The sequence below is a fragment of the Bison bison genome, unplaced genomic scaffold (assembly GCF_000754665.1).
Source record: "Bison bison bison isolate TAMUID 2011002044 unplaced genomic scaffold, Bison_UMD1.0 scf7180017864533, whole genome shotgun sequence".
Taxonomy (NCBI): Eukaryota; Metazoa; Chordata; class Mammalia; order Artiodactyla; family Bovidae; genus Bison; species Bison bison.
This window is the reverse complement of record NW_011495082.1, coordinates 1,997,145-2,023,054: the sequence shown is the minus strand read 5'-3', so window position 1 is coordinate 2,023,054 and position 25,910 is coordinate 1,997,145.

Here is a 25,910-nt window from a genome sequence, read left to right as displayed (position 1 = left end):
AGGAAAGTTATGACCAACCTAGATAGCATATTAAAAAGCAGAGACATTACTTTGCCAACAAAGGTCTGTCTAGCCAAGGCTATGGTTTTTCCTGTGGTCATGTATGGATGTGAGAGTTGGACTGTGAAGAAAGCTGAGTGCCAAAGAATTGATGCTTTTGAACTGTGGTGTTGGAGAGGGCTCTTGAGAGTCCCTTGGACTGCAAGGAGATCCATCCAGTCCATTTTGAAGGAAATCAGTCCTGGGATTTCTTTGGAAGGACTGATGCTGAGGCTGAAACTCCAATCCTTTGGCCACCTCATGCGAAGAGTTGACTCATTGGAAAAGACCCTGATGCTGGGAGGGATTGGGGGCAGGAGGAGAAGGGGATGACAGAGGATGAGATGGCTGGATGGCATCACCGACTCGATGGACATGTGTTTGAGTGAACTCTGGGAGTTGGTGATGGACAGGGAGGCCTGCCGTGCTGCAATTCATGGGGTTGCAAAGAGTCAGACATGTCTGAGTGACTGAACTGAACTGAAAAACTAAATATTTTAGATTCATTAGAAGTTGTTCACAGTCAAAATTCTTCTCAAAGTACCTGAATTTGTTAGAGGCTCAGTTTAAAACACTTGTTGGTTGTTACTTCTCATGCTGTTAAATTTCTAAGATATCCAGCTATACCTGGAAGATCCAACTTGATAAGCCAGTGAAGTTCTCTAACTTAGAAACTCTAGTCCTGCTCCTAGAAATCTTTTTTCCATCTCTCAAGTCTCAAATCTTCTCTTATTTTATGCTACTTGTTAAGCCATTCTCTCTCAGTCCTTCCACAGGTTTCTCTTTGGTATTTAACTCAGTCCCTTCTTTGTTTTTTGTTGCAGGCTGTCTTTTCATACTCACCAATCACTCTACTTGGACCAACTTCAAGGGCAGAAAAGCTTTATGATCCTGGTTCTAATGACACCAAATTATCTAGTCCTATACTATAAAGTTTGGTAGCCACTAAACATGTGGTTTTTGAGCACTTGAAATGTGGCTAGTCCAAATTAAGAAGTGCTATAAGTGTAATATACACATTGAGTTTTGAAGATGTAGATTAAGAAAGAACATAAATTATCTCAATTTTTATATTGGGTACAGGTTAAAATGATTATTTTTGATATACTGGGTAAATAAAGCATATCATTAAAATAGATTTCATGTTTCTTTTACTTTTTTAGTGTTAGCTCCTAGTGTTTTAAAAGTTAGAAATGTTTCTCACATCGTATTTTTGTTGAATAGTGTTGCCTTAGCTATTGGTCTCTCTTAAGCATCAGACTTAGCCCAAAACCTGAAATACAATGTGTTAATGAATATACTGAATAAGTAAATATGTGTGTAAAACAAAAACTTCTGATAAATTAGAATACATCTCACAAGAATTGTACAGGAATTTTGTTAAAATTTTCTTGAGAAATATTAGGAACTACATGCTTATGTAGAGACAACTACCATGTTTTGAATGGGAGAACTTTTCTAAAAAGTCAGCTGTTCCTAAGATGACCTATATATTAATATTTGAGAAAACTGCTGTCAAAATCCTTACTGTTTTTCTATAGAATTCAACCAAATGATCTTAAAATTTAACTTGAAAACTAAACAGGGAATAATGAGTCAAGAAAGCTTTGAAACAGAATAATTATAGGACATATTTCATGAACTTTTAAGACAATATTTTGTTGTTGTTCAGTTGCTAATTTTTTTGCAACCCTGTGGACTGCAGCATGCCCAGTTCCTCTGTCCTCCACTGTCTCCCAGAGTTTTCTCAGACTCATGTCCATTGTGTCCATGATCATATCTAACCATCTAATCCTCTGCCACCCCCTTCTCTTTTTGCCTTCTATTTTTCCCAGCATCAGGGTCTTTTCCAAATGAGTCGGCTCTTCACATCAATGGCCAGAGTATTGGAGCTTCAGCTTCAGCATCAGTCCTTCCGATGACCATTCAGGACTGATTTCCTTTCGGATTGACTGGTTTGATTTCCTTGCAGATCTGGGGACTCTCAAGAGTCTTCTCCAGCACAACAATTCAAAAGTTTCAGTTCTTAGGCACTCAACTTTCTTTATGGTCCAATTCTCACATCCATACATGACTACTGGAAAAACTATAGCTTTGACTATACAAACCTTTGTTGGCAAAGTGATATCTCTGCTTTTTAATATGCTGTCTAGATTGGTCATAATTTTCTTTGCAAGGAACATGCATCTTTTAATTTCATGGCTGCAGTCACCATATGTGGTGATTTTGGAGCCCAAGAAAATAGTCTGTCACAGTTTCCATTGTTTTCCCATGTATTTGCCATGAAGTGATGGGATCGGATGCCATGATCTTTTTTGAATATTGAATTTCAGGCCAGCTTTTTCACTTTCTCTTTCATCCTCATCAAGAGGCTCTTTAGTTTCTCTTCACTTTCTGCCATTAGAGTGGTAATATTTGCATATCCGAGGTTGTTGATATTTCTTCCAGCAATCTTAACTCCAGCCTGAGAGACATCCAGCCTGGTATTTGGCATGAGGTACTTTGCATATAAGTTAAATAAGCAGGGTGACAGTATAGAGCTTTGTTGTACTCCTTTCCCAATTTGGAACCTTTCCATTGTTCCATGTCTGGTTCTAACCGTTGCTTCTTGACCTGCATACACATTTCTCAGGAGATAGGTAAGGTGGTCTGGGATTTCCATCTCTTTAAGGATTTTCCACAGTTCATTGTGATCCACACAGTCAGAGATTTTAGCATAGTCAGTGAAGCAGAAGTAGATATTTTTCTGGAATTCCTTTACTTTCTCCACGATCCAGCAAATGTTGGCAATTTGATCTCTGGTTCCTTCTCCTTTTTGAAACCCCTTTCATACCTCTGAAAGTTCTCGGTTCATATACTGCTGAAGCAAACATTATAAAGCTTCAAAATTTAAAGTCATATGAAGCTTGTGACAGCATAGATCAATGTAACAGAACAAGTTCAGATACAGAGAAAACTACAAGGAAGAATTTAGTTTATAATAAAAATGTCATTTAAAATCAGGGAGGAAAAGGTGTACAATTTTATAAAAATTATTGTGGAAACCAATGAACCACTTGACAAAATAAATTTAGAGCCCTAATCCACACCTTAAAGTAAAATTAATTATCTGAATGGATTAAATATAAATACATATAATGAAATTTAAAACTACTAGTAGAAAATATGGTCCATATTTATAGGTGAAGAAAATCCTTTTAATCAAGGCCCCAGGCAAAAAAGGAAGGATCTAGTTAAATAATTTAAGACATTTGAGTGGAGAAAAATATCACAATTCAAGTGACAAGAGCATATTATAGAGAAGTGAAAATATATGCGATAGAAAGGGGTCAATGTCTTTAATACATAGAAAGCCTACAAACTTGTAACAAAAAGAACATATAACCAGGTAGGAAAGTGAGTGAGGGATATGAACAGGCAAGGTACAAAATCAGAAATATAAATGATTCATAATATATGATAGAAATATTTGATCTTACTAGTAATCATGGGAGAAGGCAATGGCACCCCACTCCAGTACTCTTGCCTGGAAAATCCCTTGGACGGAGGAGCCTGGAAGGCTGCAATCCATGGGGTCGCTAGGAGTCGGACACGACTGAGCGACTTCACTTTCACTTTTCACTTTCATGCATTGGTGAAGGAAATGGCAACCCACTCCAGTGTTCTTGCCTGGAGAATCCCAGGGACGGGGCAGCCTGCTGCGCTGCCGTCTCTGGGGTCGCACAGAGTCTGACACAACTGAAGCGACTTAGCAGCAGCAGCAGCAGTAATCATGACTCTCCATTCTCATCAGCTATCAGAGTCAAAGAGAAGGAAAATGCCCCATACAGCTGAGACTGAAAAAAATAAGCTCTCATCTCAGATGCTGGCAGAAGTAAAATTAGTAGAAACTTTCTAAAGTGTAATTGGAAGCAATGTATTTAATTCAGAAATTCCACTTTCAAGAATTTGTTTCAATAATCGGAGTCATAAAAATGTGATCTATATTTTACACTATTATTTATAATAGGGAAAAAGTGAAAATAATATAAATGTGCTGCCAGACATTATTGCTTGAATAATTCATGTATCTATAAAGTGGAATTCTATCCAATCATCACAAAGTGAAAGTGAGAGTTGTTTGGTCATGTCCGACTCTCTGTAAGCCCATGGACTATACTGTACATGGAATTCTCCAGTCCAGAATACTGGAGTGGGTAGCCGTTCCCTTCTCCGAGGGATCTTTCCCAAGCCAGGGATAGAACGCAGGTCTCCCACATTGCAGGCTGATTCTTTTCCAGCTGAGCCACCAGGGAAGCCAAAGAATACTGGAGTGGGTAGTTGCTTCCTTCTCCAGGTCATCTTCCCAACCCAGGGATCAAAGCCAGGTCTCCTGCATTGCAGGCAGTTTCTTTACCAGCTGAGCCACCAGGAAAACCTAAGAATACTGGAGTGAGTAGCCTATCCCTTCCCAGCAGATCTTCCCAACCCGGAATCGAACTGGGGTCTCCTGCATTGCACGTAGATTCTTTTTTTTTTTTTTAACTTTACAATATTGTATTGGTTTTGCCATATATCAAAATGAACCCACCACAGGTATACATGTGTTCCCCATCTTGAACCCTCCTCCCTCCTCCCTCCACATACCAGAATTGAAAGAGACACATGTACCCCAGTATTCATTGCAGCACTGTTTATAATAGCCAGGACATGGAAGCAACCTAGATGTCCATCAGCAGATGAATGGATAAGAAAGCTGTGGTACATATGCACGTAGATTCTTTACCAGCTGAGCTACCAGGAAAGCCCAGTCATCACAGGTGATGATGTTAATCTATATTGATTAATATTTTGATGATATGTTGCTAAATGTTAAAGGTAGTTTTCAAAACATTTATTTCTTTTATGGTCCTACTTTAAAGATACATTTATTTCATCTATACACATTGAAAATAAACTAGAAAAACTATTCTCCAAAATGTTACTAGTGGTTATATGTGAATAGTAGTAATGCTAATAGTGGAAATATGGCCAGTAGTGGTACTGGTGGTAGTATTGTGAGTAATTTTCTCTTCTTGATTTTGTTACTTCTATTATTTCTACATTAACATGAAAAATTTAAATACTTTTAAAATGCAAAACAACCGAATACATATCTTGAAATACGTGTCTTGATATATAGCAGCACAAGAAGTGTTAGACGAGGTGCTAAGTTTATAAGAGTGCACATGTGTTTCTTTCTACCTTCTGACAGTGATGCCTCATGTCTACAGTGTCCACAGCAGCCCAGCTATATAGGTACTTGCCCTGGAGCTCTTAGTCTTCCAGTTCAGCCCTGTCTGCAGAGCGCAAGCTCAACCATGCTCATCCTCCAGAAAGCATGGAGGTGTTGGCATTGTCCCACGCTGGGTGCCTGAGCTCCAAAGAGAGACTTTTCCTTAATTCCTTACAAAAAATCCCACGTGCTCTTGTTACAACCTGGTCCACCTTACTCTGGGAGGGGAGCTTGCCCTTAAGTCCTTTTATTATTAAAAACAATGTGAGTTTTGCTCATTTGAATAGACATTTATATATTTAGTTTCCAAACTAAATACTTGGGTACTTTCATGTCATTCCTTCCCACATGTTAGGAAAGAAAATAAGTTTTAGAGGATTTACATGTTTTTTCCAAGGTGGCAGCATGAGAATTCAAACTCACCTATTTTTGTTTCAAACCTGAGGCTCTGTTTTATTTTATCACATAACCTTCCATACTCATCATAGAAGCCCATAGCCTTTAAATAACTTGAAAGAAGAGAAAATCAAGACACTTTGATCATAAAATATGATTGATATTAAATTATAAATAATTACTTCACAAAATATTTTCCAGTTTTTATTTTGCTATAAGAAACAGCACAAAAGACAAAAAAAAGAAAGGAAAGATATTTAAATTCCCCAAAAAGATTATTTTCTGAAAGTTACTTCTTGCCCAAGAAGATTTTTTTTTCAATTACTGATCAAATAAAACTGGAATAAATACACTGTGAAATTGACTGATTTATGTGGATTATAGATGGTGTACTAGAAAGAAAATACTAAATTAGAGGAAAATATATATGATACAGTGCTGCAAAGTGTGCCACTCATCTAATTCATCTAGAATCCTTCAGATATAATGAAAATTATCATTATGTTTTTTAAAGTGATATGGCTTATAGCTTATAAGCTAAAAGAGGTGGAAAATGATCTAAAATATCTGTACAAGAAAGGTTAATAGCTAAATCTTTTATAAAAGCATAATTTGGTATAATATTTTTTCTAATTCTGAACGAGCCTCCTAGTGCATTAACATCCAAGCATGCAGCAGTGTCGTGCTCTCTAAACATCATTGTCAAAGTGTCCAATCAATTTGCTTGTATTATGAATCACGGCCTATTCTTATTGGTTTCCTCCACATCAACATTCAGCTGATGGACTTAAAGCCCATGTTATATATGTTAATCTAAAATTCTTCTACATACAGCCTCTGCAGAAATAACAGGAGGGCATGTCAGTCATGTTTGAAACCCAGCAGTTGCATACTCTGGGTCAATGCTAGATAGAGATTTTTCTAAGAGTTAATGTAACTTTTCATTATGAATTGGATCTGGCATGTGCTCTTACAAATAGTCACATTTCTTTTTCTTGATTGATTCTTCAATTAGTTGTCAATGCAAGGTCAGTAGTTACTCCTCTCAGGTCCTCCAGCAATGGGAATTGGTCAAGAACCTGATGAAATGCTGATCAATTTTATAGTATTTCATTTGTCTTCTTCATGCTTACAAAAGTTAATTGGCCTACAGACCCATGGTTTTCTGTATACAATTTTTAAGGAGTTTAAATATTTGTTCTCATTAAAATAATATGTTTTTAAAAGTTTGAAAACGAAAATACATAGTCACCACAATAACAAAGCCTGTATTTGTGTTTATTGTCTTTTAGTGTTTTCATTAATGAATCGTTACAAAGTATTTTGTATTTTTAAAAAAATGTGTCTTAATCCTTTTCCCCACTTTGGCCCTTAGGTATATACATAATGGCAGGAATCATAGTTCTTGGTTCATAACAACATTCTCATTAGTGGCTTGAACATATACTTTATTTGTAATACTATAAATTCCCTAGTAAATTCACCACCATGCCCCCAAAAGCTATGAGCTTGGTGATAGCCTACCTCAAACACTACCTCCCCCATTTCTCCCTCTGCCTTCCTCCCACTGAAGATAGTAATCATTCAAAATTCCATTTTTATCATTCCCTTACTGCATATATTTGAAATATACATGTTATATTGTATATATTATATATGTATATATTTCTCATATATATCCATATATAAATTATGAATTGTATTTACAGTTTATATCTTATTTCTGACTTTATAAAGAGTTTAGTATCCTGAATGTAATCTTTTAGAATCTACTTTTTAAATTTAATAAGCTTATAACTAAGACATTTAAAAAATTTTATTTATTTATTTATTTGGTTGAATCAGGTCTTAGTGTGGCACACAGGATCTGCATTGTGTCACGTGGGATCCTTCACTGTGGCACATAGACTCTCTGATTGTGGTGTGCAGGCCCAGGAGTTTCAGCTCGTGGGCCTAGTTGCTCTGCAGCATGTGGGATCTTAGTTCTCTCATCAGGGATCAAACCTGCGTCCTCTTCATTGCAAGGCAGATTCCTAACCACTGGACCACAGGGAAGTCCCTAAGACTTCTGCATTATGTTGTCTATCACTCTGTGTCATTCCTGTGCCTGTGTGTAATGCAACGCTGACTGTACCACTAGTCTTTTTCATCTAGTCCCACTCGGATGGACGTTTGGGTTGCCTTCACTGCAGTCTTTATAACTATCAGTAGCAGAAGTTTTAGTTGTTGTTCAGGAGCTAAGTTGTGTCTGACTCTTTGTGACCCCAGGGGCTGCAGCACACCTGGCTTCCCCTGTCTTCACTGCCTCCTGGAGTTTTCTCAAAGTCACGTCCACTGGGTCGGTAATACCACCCAACCATCTCATCCTCTGTCACCCCTTTCTCCTCCTGTCCTCAATCTTTCCCAGCATCGGGGTCTTTTCCAATGAGTTGGCTCTTCACATCAGGTGGCCAAAGTATTGGAGCTTCAACTTCAGTATCAGTCCTTCCAGTGAATATTCAGCTTTGATCTTTAGGATGGACTGGTTGGATCTCCTTGCAGTCCAAGGGACTCTCAAGAGTCTTCTCCAACACCATAGTTCAAAAGGAACAGTTCTTAGGCTCTCAGCCGTCTTTATGGTTCAACTCTCATATCCATACATGACTACTGGTAAAACCATAGATTTGACTTATACGGACTTTTGTCAACAAAGTGATGTCTCTGCTTTTTAACATGCTGTCTAGGTTTGTCATAGCTTTTCTTCCAAGGAGTGAGCATCTTTTAGTTACATGGCTGCAGTCATTGTCTGCAGTGATTTTGGAGCCAAGAAAATAAACTCTGCCACTGTTTCCACTTTTTTCCCATCTATTTGCCATGAAATGATGGGACTGGATGCCATGATCTTAGTTTTTTGAATGTTGAGTTTTAAGCCAACTTTTTCATTCTCCTCTTCTACCCTTTAGTTCCTTTTCCCTTTCTGCCATTAGAGTGGTATCATCTGCATATCTGAGGCTGTTGATACTTCTCCAGGTAATCTTCATTTTAGTGTGTGAGTCATCCAGCCTGGCATCTCACATGATGTACTCTATATATAACTTAACTAAGCAGGATGACAATATACAGCCTTGATGTACTTCTTTCCCCATTTGGAACCAGTCCATTGTTCCATGTCTGTTTCTGTTGCTTCTTGACCTGCATACAGGTTTCTTAGGAGGCAGGTAATGTCTGGTATTCCCATCTCTTTAAGAATTTCCCACAGTTTGTTGTTTTCCACACAGTCAAAGGCTTTGGCATAGTTGATGAAACAGAAATAGATATTTTTCTGGAATTCCCTTGCTTTTTCCTATGATCCAGCAGATGTTGGCAATTTGACCTCTGGTTCCTATGCCTTTTCTAAATCCAGGTTGTACATCTGGAAGTTCTCAGTTCATGTACTGTTGAAACCTAACTTGAAGGATTTTGAGCATTACCTTGCTACTGTGTGAAATGAGCACAATTGTATGGTAGTCTGAACATTCTTTGGCTTTGCCTTTCTTTGGGATTGGAATGAACTGCCCTTTTCCAGTCCTATGGCCACTGCTTAGTTTTCCAAATTTGCTAGCATATTGAGTGCAGCACTTAAACAGCATTCTTTTAGAATTTGAAATGGCTTAGCTGGATTTCCATCACCTCCACTATTTTTCTTCATAGTAATGCTTCCTAAGGCCCACTTGACTACACACTCCAGTATATCTGGCTCTAGGTGAGTGACCACACCATCGTGGTTAATCAGGTCATTAAAACCTTTTGTGTATGTTCTTCTGTGTATTCTTGCCACCTCTTCTTAATCTCTTCTGCTTCTGTTAGGTCCTTAGGCATGGTCAAGCAGGAGATGGCAAGAGAGAGTGAACAGCGACATTTTAGGAATCAGTAAATTATAATGGATAGGAATGGGTGAATTTAATTCAGTAGTTTCAGTAGTCTTGTGGTATTCCACCAATTTCCTTAATCAGTCCTCTGTTTTTTTATTTAGTTATATCTAAATCTATGCTGTATTGGTCAAGGTTGCAGTGAGCGCAGTTACACTATAGATTTTCTACACTACAGCTAGACCTTAGATAACTTGAAATGGAATTATTAGATCAAAAGATATGACATAATAGATATTTCCAACTTGTATTCTAAAGGATAACTCCACCAGAAATTATACAGTTTTACCTCTCCATATACACTGTCTGATCCATTTTTTGTTGTTAATTTAATAGTTATGTTTTGTTTTTATCCCCACTGACTTCAGTCAATTTTGACATATTATAGAACTTCAAATCTGGAAACTTCTGATCTAATAAGTTTTAATTTATGGAACACAAAATTAAGGCATTAAGAGTAAAATAATATTTTGTAATCTAGTGTGAAAGTATAGTTTGAAATTATGCATAGAATACATTACCAGTGAGTCTTGCTTATTCTTACTGGAGTGGTTCTTCACTTTTAAAAACTGAAGCTGAAGCTCAGAGAAAATGAATAACCTTTCTAAAATTATATAGTTAATTTTCTGTCACACTGTGTGTTTCCTGCTGGTCAAATATGATCGTTTATGAGCCATCGTAAATTTTCATTTCATTTTTATTTTGAATGATTTCTTCTCTCAATTCCTATAGGAGGCTTACAGTATAGCACTTGAACATGCGTCTGTTGTTCTTGTTGTTTTTCATAAGAAATGGTCTTCCCTTGCTGGTTATTCTCCCTTGAATTAACCCCTCACAGTATGGGGCACAGTCCTAAGCCTAGAGTAGTTTGTTAATATGGACATGCTGAGTTGATATGTCAGAACTTATGGTCTTTCCAACACTGGAGACACTTCCTTGCCTCTACGTCAAAGTATTATTAGTCACATAGTTTTGCTATCTCACTTTCAACACCCTTTTTCATATTCCCTGTGTTTAACAGTACTAATGCCTACTAACTAGAGTTTGCATCACATTGTGACATAATGCACATTGCTGTGCTTATATAATTTATATGCATTTTTTTCATGACCTAGAAATGATCCCATTCTGGGCCAATGGAAACAGTAATACGGACTTTTTTTCAGAGTCACACAGGGTGAGACCACTTGCCAGGCACTCACAGCACACAGTCATTTTCTTCTTAGTTACCACAACCACAGACAGCTCTTGATCAACCTAACTCATCCCTAACAAAGCAAACACACATTTAACACTTGATGACTGAAGTCAGTTATTTTACCCATCATAACTGCAAATTCCCACCCTTTTCCTCTAGACTTGCAGTCTGCATCTGAATTGCCTGATCATTATTCTGCTGGGTTCATTTTGCCCGTCTTAGAAACACTTGCCTGTTTTTGTGGCCCTGTACAAAATTAGAGCCCTGGATGGGTCATTCATTGTATGTCCACACACTGGGAAAGTTTGTAAAGCAAATTCACATTTTCACTTCTGTCATATCCCTCCTGACCTCAGCCAGGAGCAATTAGCTTTCCCTAGGTTTTATTAAATAAGAGTACGCCCATATATAACCTAGTCTCCCTTTTTTCTCCTTCTGATAGAGCAATTTCTTTGGCTATAGAAAGATGAATTTCACAGATTCATTAGACAAAAGATTGCCGGCCCCTCTTCCTGAGTATCTGACTGTAGAACCCAGTGTTTGGTTAGTAAAACCCCTTGGTATATTAAATGCCTTCTTTTTCTGCAATCCTGACAGCCTATGCATTTCCAGGAACATAGGTTGATTTTATGTTCACAAAAAGAGGACTATGAGCCCTTAAACACACTCTTCTCAATGGTAAGTGTACTCTGCATTATAACACATAGTGAATTTTCTCAAGGACTTTTCCGTATTTTACAAACAAGGACTGAGGGTATTTGATAGATGTGGAATATGACTCACTGTAAGCTGAAGTAACCAACCTGAGGTCAAACAGCCAGGCCCTGGCCAATTTTGTTCAGAACCTTGACCTTTTAACTCTGTCTTTTGCTTTACATTATGTAGAATCCTTTTTTTGCCCATGCAGCTAGGAATAAAAGAGCTTTAACAGGCATTTGAGAATGAATTGTTACCTCTTACACATCTTGATATGTAAACCCTTAACTGTCAATGCTGAACAAGAGAATATCAAGGAAAGAAATTCAGTTGTATTGAAACACCATCCACAAATATCACAAGAACTAGAGACAGCTTTAAACTGATAAGTCCTGGTACCTGTGAACTTTTTAATGGATTATGTGAGTTAAAATGTGGGTTAATTTTGAAATTAGTTGTTTGGCTCTTAAAACATATTTTTTTTCCATTGAAATTTTGTGTATCTGCTAATTATGTTCTTAGAAAAGAGTAGAAGAGAAAAAAAAGCTATTTAAACCTTAATAGATTTAAACAAGGATAATAATAGCACTATTTCAGCTACATCTCACATTGTTTCCATTAGAGAAAGCTTTTCAAGCTTCAGTCTCTCACACCAGGACCACTTCTGAAGCACGTGTGATTGTGGTGGAAGCAGGAGATACATAAGCAACAGGCCACGTGATAGAAAAGCTGGAAATGGAACAGGTTTTAAAATCAGTATCTTGACTCTATTTCTTCAGGTTAAGTGGCATTTTTCTATCTGTTTAACAGATGCCGCCAGACACCTCCTGGTTTCTCTGAACTGAGAAAGAATAAGTTATTCTATAGCAAGGAGATCTGAATGGAGACCATCACCTATTCCTTGTACAGACCTGTGTTGTGTGCAAGAGAGAGATGTCTCTGCTGGTGGGACAAGACCCAGTCAGTGTAACACCCAGGAAGGAAGCGAACTTGAGAAGGGAGGACACATATGTCAAGTCTGGGTAAGGAATATCTTAATTTATAGAAAACACACCACTCTGGGTCACAGTGAGAAGGAAAACATATTGAATGATGAGCCATACTCATGCCAGTCCTTTAGCACTTAACTGGGAAGTTTTGTTTTGATTCTTGGTTTTCACAAAGGACGATACTCTAGTCAATGGTTTCTCAAAGCCTTTTCAGATTTAAGATGCTGCCTTGTGCTGCAGCGCACACAAACAGTACAGTCCAAGGGAGGAGGCAAGCAAGAACCTGGCAGGGGCTTGGGTGGGTAATGTGGGCCTGAGTAGAAAGTGCCTGGGAACTTAGCAGGAGCCTAGCAAAATGAAATCGAGCCTGAGGTGGAGAGTGGGACTGGTAACCGAGGTAGAAGCCACACATGCTCAAATGTCATGCTGTTTAAACTGCTTCCAGGGTAGCTTTGTGAGTGTTAGAGTATTTAGCCAGCCTACTTTCAACATTTTCTTGCCTCTGGTCAGAATTTAGCCTGGAGAATATGGGGGAGAGAAGGCATCAGAAGGCACCACAAACTAGTTTGACCCTTCTCTTTTTTTTCCTTGGATCAACACCCTTTTGGATTTGATTTCCCTATTTTCTCCCACCCTACTGAAAATTACTGCCATAGGAAGTCATTATTTCTGATGAAAACAAGTCATGGTCCTTGGATGTGATGGGGGAGCGGATAAGGCTGAGTCTTACAGTCACACTGGGAGGAGAGGAGAAGGTATACAGTGACTGAGACCAGGCAGAACCTTAAAAAAATATGTTGAAAATCTAGTCTTAAGCCAAACATAATAGATTATATAGCCTAATCACATGGAGTTAGCATTACATTTATTTAGCTGCTAAATGGAGATGCATACTATATATATCTAAGGATTAGAAATAGCTATTATGATAATTATTAATAATAATTTGTCTTTCTTATTCATGGCCTTGGAATATATAAATATATTGGCATATTATGTGTGAATTATTGTGATGTTTCTCCTTGGTTCACGCTGACTTTGCAGACAGGGCTTTAGAAAATATTTTGTACACCTCTGAGATAAGCAAGACAGTTATTTATGGGAATTTATTGCGTTCTTCTACCTGTAATATTCTTCAGTAGGTAGAGGATTGTGTATCAATTAAGATCAAGGTTTCAGAGATTTAAGTAAAGACATGTTGCAGAACAATTGTGAAAATAATCATATTACAAAGAAACAGAAGAAATGCATCAACATGGGAAATCATTTAAGTCTAGAAATATATTTCCCTCTAGAATTTAAATCTTTGATGAGAAGTTTTTTGTTTCCCTTTATGTGACTGAGATGCCTCCATGGCACACTCACAAGCAGTGATACTTACACTCTACATGACTGAGCTTCATATTTAAAGGAAAAAGACCAAATTTTAATAACAGGTTAAAGTAGATAAAAGTTGCACTAGAATCTGAACTACAACCATAGACTTTCAGTGTAACAATGACCTCTGCCATATATAAGTAGGAAGGACATTCAATAGGGACGAAAGTAATTTTTCTCCTAGGTCAGTTGTTAGAAATTTCAACTCCTATTGAACTTGACAAGAGTTGTAATATTAAAGAGAGATTTGGAATAGAAGATAGAAATATGAAACTAAGCTATAAAATGGAATTCATTTATACAATGGAGTATTTAAACATGAGAAATTTAAGAGCAAGGATTCTTAAAAAGTTTTAATAAGTTAGATCTGAATTTTCAGTGCAGGGTGAGAATCAAAGTATGTATCATATAATTTGGATATTGGATCTGCAAGAAAGAGAAAATTAATATGTATTAAGAACCTAAGATAAACCGATGCTCTTAGGTCCTTATATGTTTATTAGTTTATTTTAATTCTCATTAAATCAATATTAATATTGAGACTATGGAAGACAAGCAAACTGAGATTCTAAAAAATTGAGAAAACATACCTAGGATGATATGCTTTTAGTTTTAATTGCATGAAGCCATGCTCCAAATCTCTGGTATGCATAGGACAATCTGAAATTGCTCATGTGTTCTTTTAGACATTTTACTAGTTGAAATATTTGAAGAAGTTTAACTTTTGCAAAGATGAAGTTTCCATCTGTTAAACAAGCTTATTAGTCAAGATAAGTTTCATGCTTTGCCGTTTGACCTTGGGTGGAGTTGGTCCTCCCTATGGATAAGAAAGACACTATACTGCAGCTCCCTTATCTATAAAACAGGTTCTGCATAACAGTCAATCCTTCCCACAGGGTTGTTATGAGAGTGAAATGACATGAAGTGTGTTGCTGCTGCTGCTAAGTCACTTCAGTCGTGTCTGACTCTGTTCGACCCCATAGATGGCAGCCCACCAGGCTCCCCCGTCCCTGGGATTCTCCAGGCAAGAACACTGAAGTGGGTTGCCATTGCCTTCTCCAATGCATGAAAGTGAAAAGTCAAAGTGAAGTCGCTCAGTGTGTTAGGTGCTTTGAAAAGGGGTTGAAAAATAGGAAATGTGTAATTATTATCATTAATACTTTGGTTATCCTTCAGATATTTTATTGGTTTAAATGATCTGTTTTAGATTACTGAAAAATGGGAGAAGTGCTTAAATAAGACACCCATGCTACTTGCTCTTGTAAAAGTTAAACCTCTTAAAAGAAAAGTTAGGACTACTGCCAAAGTGTTGTCATAGGTAGTGATCAAAAAGGGAGCTCAATCATTCTATTTCAGATCCCTGCTAAACCCAGATAACAAAGATGTTGGAAAGATTTCAAGTAAAATTAGATAGAAGATTATGAAGTATTGTGTCAACACACTGCATATATTGAGGATTGAAAAATGATCCAGTAATTATGTCACATTTACTTGATACTGTTAAACAGATTTTGAACACTTAAAAATTATTTTGCACTATTTTTTACTTTAACTTCCTTAATGCCTCAGCTGGATACATATGGCAATGTAACTCTCACAGGGAAATGGTTACTTTTCACTTTTTTTGAGAAAGCACTTTGAAAAGTGGAAAGTAAGGCCTGAGCAGAAGACAGTGCTAAACATGTCAGCAGTGGGCTTTCTCATACTGTAAATTCTGAAACTCTAGACCTGTAAGTGCATGACAGTAAACATGTGACAATGATTCCTGGTGTCTGATTGGAAAGTAGAAAGCTTCAAATAAGATTATCTGTGTGTTTCTGGAATATCCTTACAAGCAAGGATATCATAGGATGAACAAGAAAAACGAGATGTTAGGTTTCCATGAATAAATCCTGATCTGCCTGCTCATAGAGCAGACATACCAGGCAGAGTCCATTGGCTCACCACATTCTTTGTTCTTTTCCTTTGATTTCAAATGCTTGTTTTCAATCATGTTCATAAAAAGGATGGGCAGCTAAGAGAGTTGAAGCAGATTGGTCAGAGTATCCAGAGGTATTTGTGTATTTTATTCAAATGCAGCAAAATTTGTGGTATATAGTAATGTTTACAATTTTAGAGTCATGTCTTTTGACTTCCATTCAACCAAAAACCGTGAGTCTTATATTATAAGGATAATTTAATAGGAACAACGGCCTGGAAGAGGAAGGACTTTGAAATAAAAGTAATGATTTCCTCTTCTGCGCTCAGGGAGTGAGGTAGAATAGAGGCATGAATGTGAGACAACAGTTTAAATCAGATCAAGTATACCTTTTAGACAATTCATGTTGTTAAAAATAACATTATTTTTAATGTTTTTTGTTTTTAATGTTTTAAAAATCACATTATTGGAGTCGTCGTAACATTTGGAAATATTGGAGTCCTCCTCATTCTGCGATATGGTTACAAGGCCTATGTTTATGGTAACTAAACATTTTGAGAAACATTCTTAGCACTTAGAGAAACATTCTTAGCACTTTATAAGAACCAGTGATGAAAGTTAGAATGAGTAGCTAGATATTTTTAGTAATCATTTCCATGAGAAAGATAACATTAAATAACAAAAGCAACAAAATGTAAGTTTCTGTCATCACAGTTCTGTATTAGAAGCAAACAGCTTTTCTTCTCTTAGCAACATTATCACAAACCCTGCTGTGCACTGCTTCCAGACAGCTACTCACTTGCTCTTCACGTGGGATAAAAAGGCTCCATAATCCAAAAAGTTCATAAGAGTGTTAGTCTCTCAGTCATGTCTGACTCTTTGTGACCCTATGGACTATAGCCCATCAGGCTCCTCTGTCCATGGGATTTTCCAGGCAAGAATACTGGAGTGGTTGCCATTTTTTTTCTTCAGGGGATCTTCTCAACCCAGGAATTGAATTCAGGGATCGAACCCAGGTCTCCTGTGTTGCAGGCAGATTCTTTATTGTCTGAGCCACCAGGGAAGTCCAGAGTTCATAAAGATAACATGCAAAATTTGTAGATCATTTTACCATCAGCCTTTTCACAATGTTGTATTGTTTAATAAGGATAAGCCATCTCCCTTGTTTCATGGAAGAAATTTTCACATGCTCTTTACCACCCAGCTAAGGGTTTCAGATACTGCCTCATGTTTAGGGTTTTATTACATGAGGAAGATGTGTTGCATCCCTCACAACAATCAAGTGAATTCCATCTCACCTTTCCTTCACCCATAGTACTGTTTGGCTCCATTATAGGCATTGAAATACCTTTATGTCTGGGTGGCATTGTCAAAGTAAGAAGAGGGCTTAAATGTATCAATCTGATCACAATCAAAGGGTGCAGTGTGACCTTAGAGTGGAGTTTGGAAAAGTTGGGCAGATTTAAGACAAAAATATTGCTAGTTTATTTGCAAAACTGTAGTACTGGCAATTTTATTGTATGTACAACTATTAATAGAAATAGTCCATTGAAGTAATAGTCTAGGTCTACAAAATTTCATTTTGAAATTCACCCCAAATAATTCAGTGTAAAAACCAAGAGGAACATAGCATCAGTACATGTTTTATTTACAGTTTAAAATATGTCTTATTCCTCAGTTTAACACTATTTCATTTTAGTGCAGAAGTTCTCATTTGTGCACATTTTCCAATAGTTTCTCATATGATGAATTAGTGAATTGTCCCCATTGCGTTTGAAGATTCCCTTAAGTGCCCCAGGCTCCACTCCCCCACTTAGCATTGAATTCTCCTTTCTTTTTCATTCCTTTCAGTCATATAGCATTATGTGTGGATGTCGTTTTAAATAAGTTGAACTCCTGGAGTTTTTTCTTGTTCTTAAACTGAAAGTCGGCAGTGCTTAATATTTAGTGTCTCATCAAGGTATATGTCCATTTTTTTCCATATTCAATTCACCAATTAAAACTTTTACTTTGGAAGAAAGAATGTATTTGTTCAATCAAAATTTAAGTGTCTACTATGTACTAGGGACGGTTCTAGGCACTGGAGGTAGATTTGTGAACTAAACTGAAATCTCTGTTGTTATACAACTTATATTTCATTGTAATAAATAATAAAGAATATAAGGTAAAATTAAAAGTATATAAGGTGATTGACAGGAGTTGTAGAGGAAACTAATCGTCCATATTATGGAGACAGAGAGCACTGGGGGGAAAGGCAGTTGCTTATGAGGAGGGTCAGGGTAGGTCTTGCCACAAATGTCACGTTTGAGTCAATCTCCAAAAGAGATGAGTGAAGGAACCATCAGGGTATCTTGAGAGGAGCAGTCCAACTACAGGAAAAGCAGATGGGCGCCCAGCTGTCTAGGTGAAGGTGTTGGTGTGATTAGAACTGAGGGATGGCAGGAAGAATCAAAGTCTTTAGCAGGAAGAGTGTGTGTGTTGGGGGCAGGGAGCTGGGGGTGGAAAGTTCTTTACTACTTTGTAGCATATTCTAAGTATATTAGTTTTTCTCTGCTGCTGCTGCTGCTAAGTCGCTTCAGTCGTGTCCGACTCTGTGCGACCCCATGGACTGCAGCCTACCAGGCTTCTCCGTCCATGGGATTCTCCAGGCAAGAACACTGGAGTGGGTTGCCATTTCCTTCTCCAATGCATGAAAGTGGAAAGTGAAAGTGAAGTCGCTCAGTTGTGTCCGACTCTTAGTGATCCCATGGACTGCAGCCTACCAGGCTCCTCCATTCATGGGATTTTCCAGGCAACAGTACTGGAGTGGGGTGCCATTGAGCCAAAAGTCACTGGCATATAATATAAGGGAATTTTAGTTTTCCCTTTAATAATGATAATGTTCTGAGAAATTAAGGAAGTATAGTTTATTTTTATAGGTTTGTTAAAACTTGCCAGTTGCTCACTTTATGTAGTATATATGCATGTATGAATTTTAAAATAGATTCCTTTATGTCAAATCTGTCAGGCTGCAAAAAAAAATTATTTTTGTTTCTGGAAGCCAGAAGTTGAATTAGCCAGTTTCGCTGCAATGGCATTTTGCTAGCAATCAAGAAACTTAACATGAAGCACGGTTGGAGTGCTATCTGCTTGAGAAGCTATACACATTAAAGAGATTGAATTAGTCATCAGGCTCAATGAAAAGTTTCTAAATTACAGCAGGAACTTCATAAATTCTAGTAAAATGTAAATAAAATGTATGTGAAAACATAATTTAATATGAAAATTTTGTTTTCACCAGTAAAAATTTCTACAGTCTTTATAATACTTGTCAATAGTTATTTATTGCTTACTAAGTTTAGACACTGAATAAATTCTTTAACTTATTAACTTAATCAGATAACTATCCTTATTATTACCTAATAATAATATGCTATTGCCTGTACGTATTAATATCATCACTCGTAGTACTAGTAGTAGTAGTGGCATCTCCATTTTAATGGAGTGAAAATTCAAGCTTAAAATCGGAGAGGTCAAGTAATTTTTATAGAGGAGCCAGAATTGATTTCCAGACCTAGTTTGCTGGCCTGTAGTCCATACACTATGGAAAACTGCCTCTGCTTTATAAATTTAACAGTGGTAAACTTAGAAATCAACTTGCAAAGCTGTTGTGCATAGGAGCACTCATTGCTATGATTATAATATACTCCTAACATGTGAGTGGCACATAGTAGGAGCCTATAAATCCCTCACTATTTCCCCTCATAATTGGGAAAATTTTTTCTTATTTTAAAAAGTGCAATAGAAGACCTCACCTGGAATCTATTTAAAGAGTGCACTGCATTTTTGGTAAACATATTTACAGCATTGGACTTCATTTCACAGGAAATGCTCTCCTCCTGTTGACGCTTATGACAACTCTCTCTACAACAGCAGTGAAGACTATACACACATTACAGTAATTTTAGAGCAGAAACATATCAATCACAATTTGTACATATAATTTTGGAAGACACAGTGTGTTGTACAGTCTCTCTGAGGAATATGTTTGTTATGCAAGGAAATAAAGTACAGCTCTACAATAAGCATTCCTGAATAGATCACCACTGTGTTCCACCTTGCACTCACAGCTCCTTGCCAAAGAGGACTTTGACCTGTATAAATTGGACAACTCTGAAACATTTGGAATCCTGACCCCTATTCCAAAAGGTTTCTCTTTTATACAACTAAAACCAGGCTCTCATTCTCTTAGTACAACTATGCTCAGCTTCCATCTCCAAATTTTAACTTGGGCTCATGTCAGGTCAGCGTATTAACACCCATCTCCCCCAGTTACCCTATTCAACATTGGAAAGTATTTACATAAATTGTAACCTATGTCTACTAGCATTCTCAGAATCCATGTCATGGGACTAACTTATAATGAGGTATAAGTTGGCTTTCTCCAGTAAAACTAAATCTTCTTGGCTAATATCCAAGACAGTTGTTTTGTATCAAATTCTGCTCGAGAGAATGTGGTGATACAAGTGTCGACAACAGTAAATAAATCTCCAGCTCCAGTGAAACAGTAATTTTAATAAAATATTAATTTGTTGTCTACAATACTTTGCAGTTTTTAAAGGGATTTCAAATGTATTAATTTACTCTTCACAGCAACCCAGTGTAATAGATAGAACAGAAATTTCACTCACATTTTACTCATAAGGAAACTAAGACTTTGAGACAATAAGCAGCCTGTCTCAGGTTAGACACCTGGAAGGAATTAAATATGGTTTCAAGTTGAGGATTTCTGACTCTTTTCCAGAGTTCTTCTCACCACACCATTAAGTCTAAGTAGAAAAGTTGAAGTGAGATCACTCATACACTTGTGGGTAAAATGTAAGTACAATATTTTCTTTAGGGCCACATATAAAAGAAATCTTGGAATCATTCTTTGTATGGAAATACAATTTTTCTTGTAACTGTCAAAGTTTCATTCTGCTCAGAGTACATTCTGCAATTTTTCTGGAAGATTTTTTCAGCATATCAAAAAGCTTTAAAATTATGACTAATAAAGGGAAACCTGTCCAACCAGCTATTAAACGACATAGTAAAATTAACAGTAATTAAAAACATATGATGCTGGTATTAGATTAGCGTGGAACACTTCAAAAACAAACCCATATCTATTAAAGAACTTGCAGTTTTCCAAAGGAAATAGAGGTGGAAGAGTTAAATTGTTCAAAAATTGCTGTTAGAAAAATTATCCTTCTTTTTTATCTCCCTCAAAACAGAGAATGAAATATATTCCAAGTGGCTTAAAGAATTAAAATAAAATATATAGTATTTAACAAACTAGGATTACTGAGTATAGTTGTGCAAGCTGTATGCTGTACAACTGGGGGTTATATTCATGTAAACAATAATGTGAATGGCACACCCTCTTGGGTGAGCATCCTAATGTTAGCACCCTAATGTAAAAATGTAGCTAATTTTTGATTGGGGAAGGATTTTATTCAATGAGAAAGCAACATAAAAACCACATAAAATAGACTGACAGAAATAACCACATAAACACATTTCAGTACATCAAACATCATAAAACTAAAATATAAGCAAGAACTGGTAAAAACATTTGCAACAAATATGATAATCTCATAGGATTTATGTATTAAATACATATAAAAATGTAATGACATAAAATTTAATTTTTATAACACTTAAATCCCAACACCACCATTTATTACTTGTGTAAATTAGGGTAATGCTAAAAGGTATAACAAAAGACCCCAAAATGTAAAATGGCTCAAACATAGAGTAAACAAGCATTCTTAACCTCTCTGTACCAGGGCCACATTAGCAGTCTGGTAGATCTTTTCTCAGAATATTGTTTTTAAATACATAAAATAAAATTTAAAAGATTTCAAAAGAACCAGTTATATTGAAATGTAGCTATAAAATATTAAAATAACTTGTGATCTGATAATAAAGGTGCTTCTTTAATAAAACATGAAATAACCAAATATAGTATCAGGTTTAATTTCTACCATAATTTCAAGGTCTTGTTGACTATGAACTAAATTTGATACCTGCTACAATTGTAGCATGATACAAAGATACCTGTCACATGTACTACTGATATTACTAGTTTGTGGCCTATGTTTGTAATAGAAAAAAATGCTAGATTGCAGTTAATTAGAAATAACATTTTTTCCTCATTCCATGTTCACAAACTCCTAAATTTTCTCTGTGGATGCCATAGAGATCCATGAGCCTCATGTGAAGGACCGCTGCTATGGATGTTTCTTGCCTGCTCATGTCACGTCCCCGCACAGGAAGACAGAGCAGGCGTGCCGGCATCAGCTGAAGGCGGTCTCAGGGAGTGATCCAAGGACCAGCTGAAGGAGGCTTGCCATGTTCAGGGTGTAGCTTCCTGAGTTTCCACCATTGTTCCCATCTCGGTCAGCCAGAAGAGGAAACAGACATGGAGAGACACATGTCAGAAACTTTTATGGGCTAAGCCTGGAATTGGTGCACATCGTATTCTACTGACTAGAACTTGGCCACATAAACACACCTATCTGGCAAGGGAGGTTGGGATATATAGATAAGATGTATGATCAGGAAGACGAGGAGAACATGGGCTTTGATGAGAAGGTGGTATTAATAGCCTTTCCCAAATCATCTTTCAAATTAGCAATTAACGACTATCTGCAATGAGATAAAGCTAGAGGGAAGATATGAGAACTGTTGTGGAAATCAACTGTGTAAAAAAACATTTTGGAGAGCAAACCGTCAAAATGAATTAAGGGTTTTAAAATTGTTCTTATCCCTTGATCCATTAATTTAATTTCTATGATTTTTCTTAAGAATATTGTGCAGTTGAAGGAAAAACTGCACACATTAGTCATAGCAGCATTAATTTAGATAACAGTGGAGTTATTATAATTACAAAAGATAAATGCAATAACCAAAATAAATTAGCATTGTCAAGGAAATTGAGGTATGTCCATATGATAGACTGTTAGGAGTTTTAGTAACTGATAGCTGAAATTTCTTGAATGAGGCTAAACGCTAGATGTTGTGCCAGTCACTTTATATGCCTTAGATCCTGGCATCTACCCCATGAGATACTTTCCTTGATCCCTTTTTATGTGTGAAAAAATTGAATCTCAGATAGACTGAGTGCTCTGTTGAGGATTATACAGCACTGGTTTAGTCTTTGCTGGTTGTACATCTAAAATTCACTGTCTTTTCTTCCCTACTAACAGGACTCTGATTTTGTTTGGGGTTGTAATGTACTCAGCTAAAAATACTTTACCATCAGACTGACTAGCACAGTTGAGGCTGCTGTGTGCCTAACATGGTCAATGCAATTTAAGCAGAGATGGCTATTCTAATGAAAGACTCAACTGGAATAAGCGTTCTCAAACTTTTGGCCTTCAGCATTCCTCTTCCTTCTCTCAAGTAAGCATATGAAACCTGTGTATGGAGCAGTCATCTTGTAACCATTGCTGAAAACCACAGCCTAAGAATGGCAGGACAAGAGTAAGGAGAAGCTTGGACCTTGATGGAATTCTTGAGAACTGCACCAGCCCACGTTTTCCCAAGGCCCTTAATGCTGTTTGATTAGGTCACAGAAGTTAAACTTTTTTTTTTTAATTGAATGCAACCAAACATAATTCTATCTGTACAACTGGTCAGTGGCAAAATCGGACTTAAGCCCAGACCCTGATGCTGGGAAATATTGAAGGCGGGAGGAGAAGGGGACGACAGAGGATGAGATGGTTGGGTGGTATCACCGACTCAATGGCCATGAGTTTGAGTAAACTCTGGGAGTTGGTGATGGACAGGGAGGCCTGGCGTGCTGCAGTTCATGGGGTCTCAAAGAGTCGGGCATGACTTGAGTGACTGAACTGAACTGAACTGAAGCCCAGATGTGTTTGACTCAAAGGCCTCTTAAGTACAATTACATGCTAATTTTCTGCTTGTTCTTTCATGTTGACTTTGAAAAGCAGGATACTAAAATCACATATGTAAGTGTGATCTCAAGTATATTAATATACATAGAATATTGGAAGAGAAGAGATCAAAATTTTGTTGATGGTTATCTCTGAGTGGTGTTCTGGTATTCCCATCTCTTTCAGAATTTTCCACAGTTTATTGTGATCCACACAGTCAAAGGCTTTGGCATAGTCAATAAAGCAGAAATAGATGTTTTTCTGGAACTCTCTTGCTTTTTCCATGATCCAGCGGATGTTGGCAATTGGATCTCTGGTTCCTCTGCCCTTTCTAAAACCAGCTTGAACATCAGGAAGTTCATGGTTCACATATTGCTGAAACTCCAGTACTTTGGCCACCTCATGCGAAGAATTGACTCATTGGAAAAGACTCTGATGCTGGGAGGGATTGGGGGCAGGAGGAGAAGGGGACGACAGAGGATGAGATGGCTGGATGGCATCACCGACTTGATGGACGTGAGTCTGAGTGATCTCTGGGAGTTGGTGATGGATAGGGAGGCCTGGCATGCTGCGATTCATGGGGTCGCAAAGAGTCGGACATGACTGAGTGATTGATCTGATCTGATCTCTGAGTGGCAGGATTGTAAGGGTTAATTTTTAAAATAACTTTATAAGAGGATTTATTATTATAAATGTAATACATGCTTATTGTGGATAATTTGCAATTTAAAGGACAGAATAAAGGAAAAAATAAAATGTACTAACTAATAATTTTCCCTACACTTATATTTTCAAATTGTAGGTGCTATTTTGTGTCCTGCTGTTTTTACTTACTATTAAAGCAATTCTCATTGTTATTAAATATTTTAGAAATATCATGTTAATGGCTGCCTGTTATTCTAGCATGTGGATGAATATAAATTGTTAAAACATTTTTCAGTTGTTGAAATTTTTAATTAGTTTACGATTTTTAGTATTGAAAGAATATTCTGAAAACACTTATGTTTGTAAATCTTGGTCTTTTTACTGATCGTTTCCCTGACATGAATTCTCAGAAGTCTGACTTTGGAGAATCTTTGTTGCTTTTGTCGTGAACTTTTAAGTCAGTTCTTCAGAAATAGTGCACAAGGGCTTGCACTGGGTATGCATGAGGGTGTTCTGTCATGTAGAGGCCTCGAGGTGCCCTCACACCTTTCTTCATCTCCAGCTGATTGCTTTCAAGCAACTGATTAAGTGAATTTCCAGAGTGTATAATTTTATGTTAGTTAAAATATCTCCTGCAAATGGGTGAGGAAATTAATGATTGAACAAAGTATACTTATGACTAGTATGTAGGGAAATGGCAGAGCTGAAATTCCTACAACTTCAAGAAGAAGTTCTATGTCAGCCATATTGTAAGGGAATTTGGAGATGATATAATCAGATGAAATAAGAAGGAGTTAAAAATAGACCCTCAAAAGACGAGTATTGAAATCAAGGCTTCCTCCATTATCATTAACAGCTCACCTTTCCCTAAATGTCTAAATGTACTTTTTTCCTTAAAACAGCCAATGATAGTGAAAGATATATATGAATATAAATAAATATTTCTACATTGAATTTATATTTTTGAAATTTTGTAATTAATGAGGTGCATGGTCAAAAGCACAAGGAGCAGTTTTAAAATTGAGTAATTTATATTACTGGTTCTATTTCTATGATAGTAATTCCTTTAATAAAAATAAAAAAGCTTCTAATGACCTCAAAATAATTACTTTCTACTATATATGTTCCCTGGTGGCTTAGCCGGGAAAGAATCTGCCTGTACTGCAGGGGACCCATGTTCACTCCCGGGATCAGGAAGATCCCCTGAAGAAGGGAATGGCTACCCACTCCAGCATTCTTGCCTGGAGAATTCCATGGCCAGAGAGGCCAGAGAGGCAGGCTACATACAGTCCATGGGGTTGCAAAGAGTCAGACATGACTGAGAGTGAGCTGATATTTAATATAGTCAATGTTGTTCAGTCACTCAGTAGCATCCGACTCTGCAACCACATGGACTGCAGCACACCAGGCCTCCCTGTCCCTCACCATCTACCAGAATTTGCCCAAGTTCATGTCCATTGCATTGGTGATATCATCCAGTCATCTCATCCTCTGAGCCAGTATTGACAACATATTTCCATATATCTACATTATTGACAACTTCATCATTTTTTTCTTATTGTATTTCAGTTTCATGGAATTGGGGGAATCAT